This window comes from Phoca vitulina, unplaced genomic scaffold (genome assembly GCF_004348235.1).
Source record: "Phoca vitulina isolate PV1807 unplaced genomic scaffold, GSC_HSeal_1.0 scaffold17, whole genome shotgun sequence".
NCBI lineage: Eukaryota > Metazoa > Chordata > Mammalia > Carnivora > Phocidae > Phoca > Phoca vitulina.
The window spans coordinates 22,154,377-22,168,958 of record NW_022589720.1 but is presented as its reverse complement, the minus strand read 5'-3'; the positions used below and the strand labels follow the sequence as shown (position 1 = coordinate 22,168,958).

Sequence of the window (14,582 nt, the reverse complement as noted above, 5' to 3'; positions counted from 1 at the left end):
TTACTCTACCACAGACATACAAACTTATTTCTTCCTTTAGAAAATTATTATTACCAAAGTCCTAATATGAGGGGACTTTTATTAATCCACAAGCCATTCATAATAAGGCTTGAGCAACAGTCGACACCAGTGTTTCTAAACTGTCACACTTATTATCAGTGTCATGGGGCTGATTTAAATAACAGGTCCCTCCTATCCCAGACCTATGATCAGAATCCTTTAGTTGTGTTCAGGGAATCTTTAACAAATCACTGAATAATTATATTATACCCCCTAAATATGATTATCAGTGTTCTAAGTGAAGAAATAGGAGAACATGAACTCATGTCTGGGAAGGAGAATAGAACAAAGGGAAACATTTAGAGATTGTAGGGGGTTAGGTTATTAAATTAAGGGTTTGATTGGATCTATGAATGACTAAAAAAGAATCGAGCATCAGATAACTATCAGGTCTGGACTAAGTAGAGAATTGATAATAGGAATTGCAAATATAATAAATAAAAGGGAATTTGAAGCAATATGAAGGAAGATAATTGATTTCTTTTATTCAAGTTAGATGTTTATTCAGGTTGGCTGTTATAACAAAAAAAGAAATCCAAATCTTTATGTCTTAGTAGAGTGGAATAGTTATTGTTAGTTCAATAACAGTCCAGTGTTCAATGGATAGCATTCTACCTAAAGATAAACAACTTTCCTGATTCATGTAGAACTGAAAGGATTCCTAGAATACAAGAGTTTTGGTTCTAGAACTGGGAAGGTCTCAAACAAACTGGGACAACTGGTGGTCACCGTCATTCTACCTGAGTATTCTGAAGCCAGGGTTTTTTTCTTCAATTCCACCATGTTTTATTCTTTGTGAGTCTACTTATGGAAGCTCTACAGTTGATCCGCTGATGACCAAATACAGAAAGCTTAGAGTAGTGGGAAAGAAGTTTCATAAGGCCGGCCTGAAGGTGACATACATCATATGTTTCTACATTCTCTTGGTCAGAATTCAGCCACAGTGTCATGAGTTGGTACCAACGTTGCTGAGATATATATTCTAGGGAAGTGAACTAATATGAGACTAACATGTATATTAATGAGCCAAGAGGATGAAGACTAAAAAAAATCCTGTTTTATTTAGAAATGAGGAGGTCATTAGTAACTTAAGAAAATCACTTCATTCATGGAAAAGGTAGAAGCCAGAATACAATTTTGGAAAATAATCAGAAAGTTAAGAGGCAGAAGTAGCGAGTGCAGGATGTTCTTTCTGGAAAACTTGCTATGGCTAGAATGAGTCCTGTACAATAAGATCTAGAGAGCAATAAGGACCAAATGAATGCTGCTATTTATTTACTTATTTATTTATAGTAACTTTAAAATGACAGAAGTTTGGTGTTTATGTGCTACTATGAGGTAGCCAGTAGAAATGAGACAAATGAAGACACATGAAACACAGGATAATGGAGAGATCAAGTTCCCAAAGGATACTGAAAGGGATGGGATTTTGAGCATATATCAACAAATTTATCTTAGAGAAGAAAAGAGAAACATCCATCTAGACAATGGAAACAAGCAAGAATATTTTTGTGGACTCAATTTGGAGGGAAAGAACCACATATCACTTCAGTTGACAACACCAACTGCAAGTTATTCAGGATACACCATTGTTTTTTTCTATGGCAAATACATGATGTGAAATAAAATATTTAGAAAGCTTACAGAAGATCTGAGAGGTTACCGTAAACTATTATTAAAATGATTTCTGGGGGCGCCTGGGTGGCTCAGTCGTTGAGCGTCTACCTTCGGCTCAGGTCATGGTCCCAGGGTCCTGGGATTGAGCCCCGCATCGGGCTCCCTGCTCAGCGGGAAGCCTGCTTCTCCCTCTCCCACTCCCCCTGCTTGTGTTCCCTCTCTCGCTGTGTCTCTCTCTGTCAAATAAATAAATTTAAAAAAAAATGATTTCTGATCTTGATTCCTTAATAATTATCTGATTCAGAACAATTATTATAATGTGCTGGATTTCTTGGACTAAAAAGAAAACTTGGTTGTGGTGAAAATTAGGAAATATATATTCCTATTTTATATATATATATATATATATATATATGTGTATATACATATTTATGCACATATGTATGTATCTAAATATATATAGTGATATATATAACCTATATGTATTTAACATATATATGGAAAAAGATAATAATGACCTATAAAGCAAAGAAAAATAGTCTTACAAGTAATTTTATAGAAGAGTAATATTAAAAAGTGTTCCTTTATAACTGAGGAAGAAGAATTTTAGTAATTTTAGTAAACTAAAATTTTGGTAGACTGTTTATCTGGATATGTACTTGATGCCGGAAATTTTCCATGTCAGTCCTCAAAGCAATGAAGTATTAATTATACTCCATCAACAGTGAAGAAGTAGTTACGTAGCAGTAGGATAAATACAAGCACATCAGCCTGAAACATTGGGTTTTGTAAACAAACATTCTCAATGGAATGTTTCTATTCAAACCAGCCTCTCCACAACATCATGCTAAATAATGAAAGTTCAGTATAATACTAGATAGGCACCAATATGTTGACCTCTGCATGAGTGGATCTACACATGTGAAGTATTTTTGCTGAAAGCACGTTTATAATTGAACTTCAAATGATAGATTATTGAAGAAAAGTCAGATTTCAATATTATGACTAAATTTATATAAACAGATTTTTAAAACAAAACACATCTTTTAAATAAACATTAGTATATATTAAAAGAAATGAAAGTCTTGTCACCTGCATAGCCTGAATATTTAGCTCAATCTAGGTGTTAGTGAGCAATAGTTAGACTGACTGATCCACTAATTTAAGTGGATAGATAGAAGGGTAGATTGATGAGTGGATGGATGCATGCATGCATTAATGGGTGGAAGTTGGGATTGTTTTGAGTATCAATCCCTCTTTATTAAGTAGTGTTAATTCATAACCTAATGCTGAATTTACACCTGCCATTTTTTTCTTTTGTTTTTTAAAGTTTTTATTTAAACTCTAGCTAGTTAATATACATTTTAATATTAGTTTCAGGTGCACGATATAGTAATTCAACACTTTCATACAATATCCAGTATTCATCACAAGTGCACTCCTTAATCCCCAACACCTATTTTACCCATCCTCCTACCCACCTCCCCTCTGGTAACCATCAGTTGGTTCTCTATAATTGAGTCTGTTCCTTGGCTTGCCTCTCTCTCTTTTTTTTTCCCCTTTACTCCTTTGTTTTGTATCTTAAATTCCACATATGAATGAAATCATATGGTACTTGTCTCTCTCAGACTGACTGATTTCACTTAGCTTAATACTCTCTAGCTCCATCCATGTTGTTGCAATGTTGATACCAACTGTCCACTTTAGTAAACCAATGCCCACATTACCAGTGTTATTACTAGGGTTTTTAATTCTCTCCCACCATAGTATAAGTATTCATATTTTCCTTTTCTCTCTCATGAATTTCTCCTTCTATGATATTGCTGTTGAAGTCTTGTGTTAGTGGTTCTTTCCATCACTCTTACTTTTTCCTGTTCTCTGAACATCCCCTGAAGCTTGCTAAGCTCTCCTGCTGCAGTTTTTAGTTTAGTACTTCTCTTTCTTGTGCTCTGTTGCTTTAATCTTCCCCCGAGGTTTCTGGCCTCCTTCTAAAAAGAGCTATTTGTTTCCCATGCTCTTTGCTATGGTACTTTCGGTCTGAAGTTTTGGGTACATTTAAAATAGCCGAACTAAAGAAACCTGTGATTTAGATGGGAAATTGGCTGTTTTCTAGGAAGACATCTACTCAACAGAACCAAGTAGCACTTCTCTTTGGTTTTCTCCATTTGTTTGCTTTAATGGTGCCATCAAAGCAAATTCTTGACATCTCAGCAGTTTTAAACTTAGAGTAGTTCATCTAGTGAAAGTAATCCAGGATTCCCATGGGTATACCTGTATGAGCTGCTCTCACCGTTAACATTTAATTAAAATTTACTTTGGTTATGAGTTTTTTTCAGGTTGAGTTCTTTAAGAAATGAAGTGAAAATACATGCATGGCTCAATTTTATCTGTGCTGAGTAGGGGGTAACACATACGATATTATACTTTTTTCTTTGATTCATTTTCCTATTGTAATCAGATAAAATAATGATACTCCTCTCCTTAAAAACTATCAATTCCATGAAATAATAATTTAATTAATGTGTTCTGACATTAATAAAATAATAATATTTAGTTTTGAATTAATGAAAGTATAAATTCCATTTATTAATAATAACTAAATTTATAGAGGGATTTCTATGTTCTGGGCACTATTCTAATCAATTTATGATTTTTGCATCATTTAATCCTGGTATTTAACCTATAAGAGTAAAAAAAATCTTTATTATCACTATCATACAGATTAAAAAAAAAAATCTGTATCTTAGTGGGGAAAAAAATGAAACTACTTGCCCAAGTTCTGCTCACTATTAAATGTAGAGCAAGGATGAGAACTCCAAGAGCCCACTTCCAGGACACTCAGTTTTAAGTTTGTAGTGAACAGAAGTTATCCTGCTTAGAGAAATAAAAAGAAAAAAAATAAACATTATATTTGCCTGGCTGACTTTGATGGAGAATGTAGCACACGTAGTTTGGGCAGAAATCTGAGAAAGGTTTAGACTGCATTGCTCGAATGGCAGCCTCATTGATAATTAGTAGGCAGATGACTTAGAAGCACTTCGCAAATGTGTTAAAAAATCTACCACACTTTTTGAACAGAATCTTCAACTTGCCAGGAATGCAGTACATTTATTACGTTGCTGCTAAGACTGAGGAGAGTACATAAATTATTCAGGGTGAGGAGAGACATTAATTTTTTTTGCAATGCAAAAGAGATGATTCACAGAACAGAAGTGATCAGAATTTATTAATGTATTTCTCCATTTAAAGGGAATAATTTATTTCATCCTCTCTGGATAAAGCACAGGCATTCAAATAAAACTAACAGTTAACAAATCAAGCTTTATTTCCTAAATGTTTAAAAATAGAAAATTTGATGATATATATTACAATGAATAATTTGCTAATTGCAAGAATATTTAAGATTTAATAATTTTTTTTTACAAATTTTCTGTACGTAATGAATAAACCAGTGAGAAACTGGTGTGTTCGAATGCATTTTGGATTCCTTCACATGTTTATAAATATGATAAAATCAGCTTTGTTTCATTTACTTCACCTGCTCCCTTTTCAATCTTTTATTTGGAATATTTCACTTGCTAGAGTTTAAGGATAAATGTTTTCAGTGTCCTTAAAACAAAAGGATTCCTGTGCATTTAGTGAATTTTCACAGAGCCATCAGAAAATGTGAATCGAGTACCTACTATGTGCCATGAACTATTTTACTGAGTTTATTGGCTAAGGTTTGGCAATGGACAAGACCCTGAATTTACATTCTCGTCTGTGAAGATAGATAAGCACAAATAAAACAGAAATGTAAATAATCACTCAAGCCTCTGATAGTTACATGTGTTGATCAGAGAATTAAAAAAAAAAATGATAGGATAATAAATGTGGATCCGTCCTCTCTAAGGAAATGCTATTTAGAGCTGGGGATTCTTAAATCTGAGCTGGACTGTAACTTGTTTTAACCAGTAGAAAGTACTGGAACCAATAGTTTGCTAGTTCTGGGCCTATGTTTAAGACCCGTGTGTTCCTTCCTCTCTCTTTTGGAATTCTGCCTGTGAGACATAAATGAGAAGTATAGTACAGCCTGGTGGAAGGTAAGAGATCACATCGAGGGAGGCAAGTAGCCCTCGTGCACCCAGACAATGTCATCCTAGATTAACTGACAGCCAATGACTCACAGATACATGAGAAAGTCCAGTCTACATTAGTAGAACAACCTATCTGACTTGGGGTTGACTGGAAATGTGAGGGTGCCCAGTCTGGAACAGGAGTCAGGCCCAACTCACCAATAGCCTTGTGAGCAATAATGAGTGCTTAATGTGGAAGTCCTCACATGTGCACGCATGTGTATGCACATAGACCTGCCAACATATGTTCATACATCACGCAATCCTTACTATATGCAGGCTCTGTCTTCCGAGACATACTGACTGATAGTCATGCTCAGGCCATTGGAAACTGCAATTTAGGTGAAGGTAGCGGTTACCTCCACTCGAAATAAATGCAATACACTAAAACCTCAGACCACCACCAAGCCTTGTGCCTGTAAGTCATAAATCCAAGTACTATGTAGTTGAGGAACTCGCCTTAAGTGTTGTTTGAGAGATTACCTTTAGAAAGATGAAAGATTGGAGCAGAATGCACCTGACCCTTTCATAATTCAGGGGCCTGGCATGCTATTGATAAATCAGCCCTTGTCCTTCCTGTGAATTCCACAGCTTCAGCAGTTCTTGTTATTTAGTGCTGCTCAACGAGCTCCTGGGGTCCACATTGTGAATATTGTGGTAGTTTATTTCTCCTAACCATTTCCAAAAGGAGAACTCCTCCCAGTGCACACCTTCTTCTGAAACTTGAAGATCTTACCATTATACAAACACTGAATCTTAGGAGAATATCTGTGTACGTGTGCTATCCATGTTATCATCAATCAAGTATATTCTAGAGTGCTTACATGTATTAAGGAATGAGAAAGGCCACAATGTCCCACCCCATTTAATTATATTTTCAGCTGCAACATAACCCTATTTTTTAGGATGGATAATATCAGAATTTCATTCCTAATTAATAGCCTGTCCTAACCAATAAAATTGCACCTGTAATTTTTTGATTTTCTGAATTGACAGAATTTTCTCCTTAGATAATATTGTATCTGGTATGACTTTTTCCTGTTAGGATTACCTCCTCAGTCCTCATTTTTATAATCTAAACTAGGTTGACTAGCCCCTATATCATTGCATGGTCACGATAAACTTACCTCTCATTTTGTCTAATGCATATAGGAAATTCTATTAGTCTATTAGTTCATACAAATAGTAGTTGATTTTTGCTTTTGTTTTTCATACTAACAGAGAACTGTGAAGGATCTGATGTTATTTTACTTGCAAGCTAGCTCATTAACCTGTCTCTCATTCATGAATGCTAGTGGAATTCATGATACTCCCAGGTCAGAGACAAAAGACTTTCTTATTTATGGCAATAGCAGTAGTAACAGTACCAGGATATTCTCATGCCAGCTCCCAAGCCCCAGCTCCCACAGGAAGATGTGAAGAGAGACAGGTGACAGATGACATAAACACATTGAGTAGATTTTGTTACAGAAATGCAGAGGTTGTGAAGTCCGATTCAGGCTTCTCTAAAAATGAAGCTGTTATTGTCTTGGTTCACAAGAAATGCCAAAATGAAAGAGCCCCATGGAATTGAAGGTTTGGGAATATGTTTTCAAGTGCAGATGACTGAGCTGCTTCTATGAGTGAAAATTGTACTTTGTGGGAAAAATACAAGGGGAACAGAAACAAAGAAAACAAGAGTCTTGTGTTGAAAGGAGCAAAATATGGATCACTGAAGACAATAAATTATATTAATACACATACATTCAAGTTCAAGAGACCAACTGAAAAATAAAACTGTATTCACTTAATTTAAGGCTTAGAATGGGATTGTTACATTCTCATCTGAGGGTATAATTACTATTTTGATTCTTATTTTTCTGATTCTTAATAAATATAATTTTAAGTTAATTCTTTCTGGAAATCATGTCCATAGACTCGTGGAGTGTGAGGCTAACTCAGGATGTCCATGTCAGAACTACTCTGCATACCACTAGTTGGGGTTGAAACAGAATACCATGTATGTGCTACTGTTGACAAATATCTTCCTTTAGCTCAGACTTCTTTCTCATCTGCATTCTGTCTGCACTGTATGTTGCATTTCTCCCTAAAACTGAACACATCATTGATTTTTCCTTCCACACTTACTCTTTCTCTTTTGTTTCTATATTAGTAAACACGCAAATTAGCAAACCATATTCACCTGGCTTTTCAAGACAGAAATGGTGAACTGAGCTTTGATCACTCCTCCCTGTGCATCTCACACACCCGATCATTCACCTCTCATATCTCTGCAGTCTGTCCACCTCTCTGCATCTTTGCTGCCACCAACCTAGTCCAGGTCACCATGATCTGGATGGCCACACTACTCTTCAAATGATCTCTCATGGTCTTCCACTTCATCCTCTCCAGTGATGCCATACTTATCTTCAAATTGCTTCATTTTTTCTTTAAGATAAACTTTAAATTTTTTCATCTATGTTATCAGGCCATTCATTTTCTGAGCCTCATCACCCACCTCTCTTCGTTTGAAGTTCTATGTTTTAGTTGGACTATTCTTCAATTTCCTGCAGTGCTCAGATAAACTTTCACCTCACAGCCTTTCCAAATACTATTCCCTCCTCCTGTATTTTCTCTCTACCTAAGTTAGTATCTACTTACTTCTTTCTCTAGTCTTAGCTTAACCATCATATTTTCCAGGGTCCCTTCATAGATCTCAAGGTTATTTAAATTGCACAATTTGTCTATTTCTAACATACCTTGTATAATGTACACTACTTTAAAATTCATAAAAATACATTATTGAATCCATGTCTTCTTATACAGTGACTTCAGTAAAGGCATGGAGGGTACTTGTCTTGTTCTCTTGTTCACTAAAATCCCCTAAACACTTAGAAGTCTAAATTTAGGCAAATCATTGACAAATGCATTGCAATTGTTCTTCCCAGAGTACCTAAAATCCATGGGATTTGTTACTCAGAAAGATAATGCTTATAATGTTCACATATAAATGTATATTTCAACTAAAAATTCTCTTTTTGAGGTTAGACCTTCTTCTCTTATCTTGACATCATGGCAAGTTTTCTGGCTTTCTGATTTTTTTGCCTATGTTTTGCACACTTGAAAACCAGGAATAAATTAGAGAGTATTTGTCAAATTTCATGCCTGTTTATCAGCAGCACATCAGGTGCTTCAAGTGGAAGAGAGGAGAAACATCCACAAGAATAAAATTGTTGAATTCTTCCATTTACTATTTCTAGCAGCAGTAAAATCAATTGTATCTAAGAGGCAAAGCAGTGTGCTAATTACACCTTTTATTCAGGATTGTCAGCTAAGTGGCCATTTTCACTTTCTACAGCATTATATTAACCCATTCTAGATTTAACGTCTTAAAATAAAACAGACAAAATAATTACCATTTTTATTTACTAAACGTTTTATTCCAGCTATTATTAGAAATAATTTTCATGAATTATTTTATTTCAAAGACCCAATAAAAATTATGCAATAGATAATAAATCAACAAATGCTTACTTGAGCCCCTACTCAGCGCAGTCAGTATTCTAGTTGATGGGTCAATTGCAAAGAACAAATTATATACAAAAATCCATGTTCTCTTGGAGTTTGCATTTTAGCATGGGAAATGTAACAAAAAGAATAAATCAACTGCATACTATATTAGAAGATGATAAGGGGTATGAGAAACATAAAGCTGGCAATGGGTTTTGGGAGAAGTTATGACAAAGGTTCCCTCCCTGACTAAACTCTCCTCAGCCTCCCTGAACTCTTCTCAGCTAGGCCCTGATTTTTGGACTTCCATGGTCATCACTGCATTATCCAGTTTTATCAAGATCCTGATATGTCCGTTTAGTCAGAATCCTTGATATTTAATGCAGTTCCTCAATTTCCACCATTCCCCAGGTGATGTCTTTACTTTGGCCTGCCTTCAGCAAGAAGCCCGTTCAGTGAGTTTAGCCAGAATCTCCCCCTTCTTTGGATGTTTCTTCTTAGTAATTTTCCACCCTGCTTCTTGGCTATAAATGCCCAATTCTCCTTATCATATATGGAGTTGAGCCCAATGCCCCCACCAACTACTTTGTTCCTCGGGAGAATGTTGGAAATTTCTTAAACCCTATACAAATATAAGAAATAGAGAATAAATATCACCCTGAAAATCACGTATATGCATTGGTTATATTTTCTTCATATGCTTTTTTTTAACCTTGGTTTTTGGTGTCTTTTCATGCAAAGATTTTCTTTAAATCCTTTGAAGCCTATCAGTATTATAATCTGTCCACTACAGTTGTGTTTTATTGTTTTTTCTCAAGGAGTCCTTTGCAACCTTGAGTCATCAGCTATTCTGCTATAATTCTTTCTAAAACATAAAGTGTTTATTTTTCATGTTCTATTTGACATACACAGAGTATATTTTGGAGTCATTTTGTCTGAGTCGATTAGTTGGGAATGCAGTAAGTGCAGAAAATGCTAAAGAATGTAGTAAAAAGTTACAAATCGAGTAACAATCCCAAACTTGCGGACTGCCTTTAGCTTCAGTGAATGGAGGCCCTTAACTAGGGCTCTATGCTTAAGGCATGGAAATGAACCAGAATGTAAAATATAGTTTTATACCACATTTTTCAGTTCTGTGTTTAGGCCGGTTAATTGTCAAGCTTAGCATATGGAACATGTTTTACTTAACTTTGTTATCTTCACTTATATTTTAAAATATTTGTACCTATAAGAGAACCTTCATTTGTTTTCTTATCCCAGGTCCCACAACTGTTCAGAGTAGGCCTATTGCCCTATGAATAAGAAAATAAAAGTACGATATGAAAAATTGATAGTTACATTAAAAATATCCATGACAAAGTCAAAAGTATAAAATAGCAATTAACTATTCAGATAAGGTGATTTAAAAAAATAAATCGTTTCTATCTAGGGCTGCCTTATATGAACTACTCTCTCTTAACATTAAAATATTTAGAATTATTGTTATGATACATCTATTCAAATGATCTTGAATTGTCTCTATGTAGTAATTATAAGGATCTTACAGGTGCATTTGTGAGGAAAATGATCTAGGGTTCAAAAGAGAGTCTCTAAATTTCAAACAGGAGGCTAAAGGAAATAAAACTGCCTAAACTGACTTTTGATATTATCCTTGGAAGAATTTTAACACTAAAAAATTCCTATGTGACTTCTAATAAATGTAATGAATGGACATATTTATGAAAAGAATATTCTAAATCATTGTGTTTCATATTTATTTTTAACAAATAAACCAAACTTTGTAATGTAGTATTTTTAATAAAACAGAGAACAATTTATTGTTTTTGAGTTTCAGATACTGTTAAAAAATAAAATAAAAATATAACAATGATTATTGTGACAAACCTAAGAGAATTTTCCCATACCTGTATATATTTGTACAATATCAGTGTATGTAGATGTATGTGTGTGTGTGTGTGTGTGTGTATGTAATTAAGCTTTAGGACAAAGATAGGGGACAATGATGGATAAGAAGTGAACCTTCTAGGCCAAAAGCATTGTTCTTAAGAAGCGTGATTCTAACTCTATTATTGATGTTTATTTGTTTCAAATTTTAGAACCAGTCTAATTAAGCCAAGACTAACTTGGCAGTAACAACCAGAACAATAGAATGTATTATATCATCCAACCAATAAATGTTTTGTTTTGCATTTTTTGGTCTTTGATAGAATCAGTCATGGCCAGATTATTCTAAGGTTTTCTGAATCTAGAATACTTGACCACTTCCCAGGATGATGTCAACATATCTTTATGGGCTAATATCTTCATGTCTACTGGATATTTATGTAAAAATCATATCTACTACATTGCTCAAAAGTAAAGCTTATTATTTACTTCAAATGTCTTTTCAGCTGTAAGTTTCTCAAAGTTGTCTTTATTAGATAAAATAAATGTAGAAATATTGTACATAATAAAATAAATACTGTTATTATACATGATTTTTCTTTCTGACAGATATGACTTGAATTAAAAGTGTACTCAAATAAACAAGAAAAAAGTAAGTCATAAATACCAGTAGCAGATAAGAATATGAGTTAATTTTTCACATAATTAATAAACTTCCCAAAATTATTATCATTCATTCTTTAAATATCTCATTTTTGAAAATGTGCAAAGAAATTATCTACTTGCCCAATTAAACACAAGTCAAATAGATTAAAATTCATTTTGGATCTCTTGAGCTTTATTACTTATATGTCTGAAGTTGGGCTAGATTTTGAGTGGGTCATTGAAGCTATTGCTCTATACCGTTCATTCCCCTGAATTAATTTTATATGGAAACAAAAAGACAAAAATACCATAGTAAGTCATGGAATTCATGATATATACATTTCTTACTTTCTTTGAGGAGACAACTTAGATTTATTTGTGCTTAAATAGACAACATAAATAATGTAAATTAACTGGGAATCACTGTTTTTAAATGAAACCAGAGAACATATCTACAAAGACCTAAACTACAGGAATATTTCTCTGAAAAAGTGAGAAGGTGGAAACGGAGAGGTGATGAAAGGTACTCCTGATGAGAGCAAAAGGAAAACAAAAAATGGAGGAAGGTGTCAGAGCTAATGAGGCGAGCATTGCAGAACCGCTGTAAATCCCGGCCTGCCAAGAAGGCTATGCTCCCATGTTTGTTTTGTTTTGTTTTGATTCATAGAAAACTTTATTTTAATCTACTATTTCTATTTAATTTTAGAAAGTTACTAGATAGATGCACTTCCCTCTGAAGGTTTAATTTGATCTCTAATTACCATTTTCCAAGAGCTTTTCAATAGCTTATCCTGTATCATAAAATGTGCCTTGACAGGTACAGGTAAAAAGAAGCCCTGGAATCTTCCTACAAGACTTGACTGGGTGGCTTGAAGATTGTGACCTGCTGGCTCTTCAAACTAGAAACAAATATTTGTTCTTGGAATAATAGGACCCTTACTCACATCAGTTAAGTCATCAAATCTGTGTAGTTGGACTATCCTTTCAGGGGTCTGAGATAACTTCTCTTCTACAAAATCTATTTTGTACTTGTGTTGAAATATATCTTTTTTTTTTTAAGATTTTATTTATTTATTTTAGAGAGAGAGAGAGAGAGAGAGAGAGAGCGCGCTGGGGGAGGGGCAGAGGGAGAGGGAGAGAGAGAATCTCAAGCAGACTCCCTGCTGAGCACAGAGCCCGATACAGGGCTCCATCTCATAACCCCGAGATCATGACCTGAGCTGAAACCAAAAGTTGGACACTTAACCAACTGAGCCACCCAAGCACCCCTGTGTTGAAACATACCCAGTGCCACTTTTGCTTCAGCTTCCAGAATTTCAGATGGGAGATCTTTATAAATTAAAGCACAAATATCTTTTGTGAAGGAATGTAAGTTCTCTTTTGTTGGCATCCACTCACCAAGTTCCTTTTCTAAAACTACATCATAGGGGTGCCTGGGTGGCTCAGTTGGTTAAGCATCTGTCTTTGGCTCAGGCCATGATCTCAGGCCTGGGATCGAGTCCCACATCGGGCTCCTTGCTCAGCGGAGAGTCTGCTTCTCCCTCTGCCTGCCGCTCTCCCTGCTTGTGCTCTCTCTCTCTCTCTCTCTCCCTCAATGTCAAGTAAATAAATAAAATATTACAAATAAAATAAAACAAAACTACATCGTAGCAGAAGTCTCCAGAGATTACAGGCACTTCCGGAGCTCTGAACAAATTGAGCACATATTCACCTTCAAATGCCCTGTCACACAGGCCATCACCATGGCATAAAAATGCTCATAAACCTTATTCACTTCCCCTGGATCATGCTCTTTGAAAGTAAGAAATTTAACTTCACAGACCTTGGTCAAAGAGTTATACATGTCACAAGGCTGTCTGTCAACAAGAGCTGGAATGGACTTCCTGCAATACCACCCACTTAAATGCAGGACAAAATGTAAGGAGTTGAAATGTTTTTGTTCATCACAAAGACAGTGCCAGCTTCAGTTTTCTCAGTGTTTAACTTCAATCTCCTCAGTTGGCGGAGTTAATGATAACTGCCTATTTTTCTCTTTACTAAGGAGATCATTCTGCATTTCTATCAGTTCTGTCAGTGACAGCTGAGAAGTTGGCCATGTTGCTATAACTCTCCAGCCAGCCATCGCACACTACCACCAGGGGCTGCCTACCAGAGCCGAAGCCTCCAGACCCCCATGGACATTGCCTCCTTTGCAACATTGTGCTCCCATATTTTAGTCTCATTAATAAAAATGTCGGTTATTTTTGCAAAATTTTTGTCAAATGACACTTATCTGTGAACCATTATGTATTTTTTCTTTCCAAAAATGTAAGCATTTTAGAACCATTCATTAATTATTGATTATGAACAGTTCAACTAATGAGAGACTTTAAAGCACCTAGGGGTTAATTTTAATTCACAGTTCTTTGAGAAGTTATTCTAAAACTAAATGGCTTCTAATTATTTTGAACTTTTTCTTTTTCAGTTCACAGAGGATTTGCTTTAAAATCATTTTAAAACCATTTCTGAAACAAAGCAGCAGCCCAAACACTTTTGGGCTCTGTGCGAGTATTTTATTAAGGCATAAATATTTCAATTACCAAATATCAAGTCTTTACAATCTAGGGGATTGATTGCATACAAAATGCTTGATTTGCTTAAAGTGTGCTTAGAGTTATACAGTAAAAAAATACATTATAAATCCATCTTTCAGAAGACTAGTCAGATCTTTATTTCCGCTCAAGGCCATTGTCCATATTCTGTTAAAATGAACAAGAATTTGAGAGAGAAATG

General features: G+C 35.0%; 1 pseudogene; it reads right to left on the bottom strand.

Moving 5' to 3' along the window:
- Window positions 1-12,523: 12,523 nt before the first annotated feature.
- On the bottom strand, window positions 12,524-13,991 carry LOC116639061 (annotated as a pseudogene).
- Window positions 13,992-14,582: the final 591 nt, after the last annotated feature.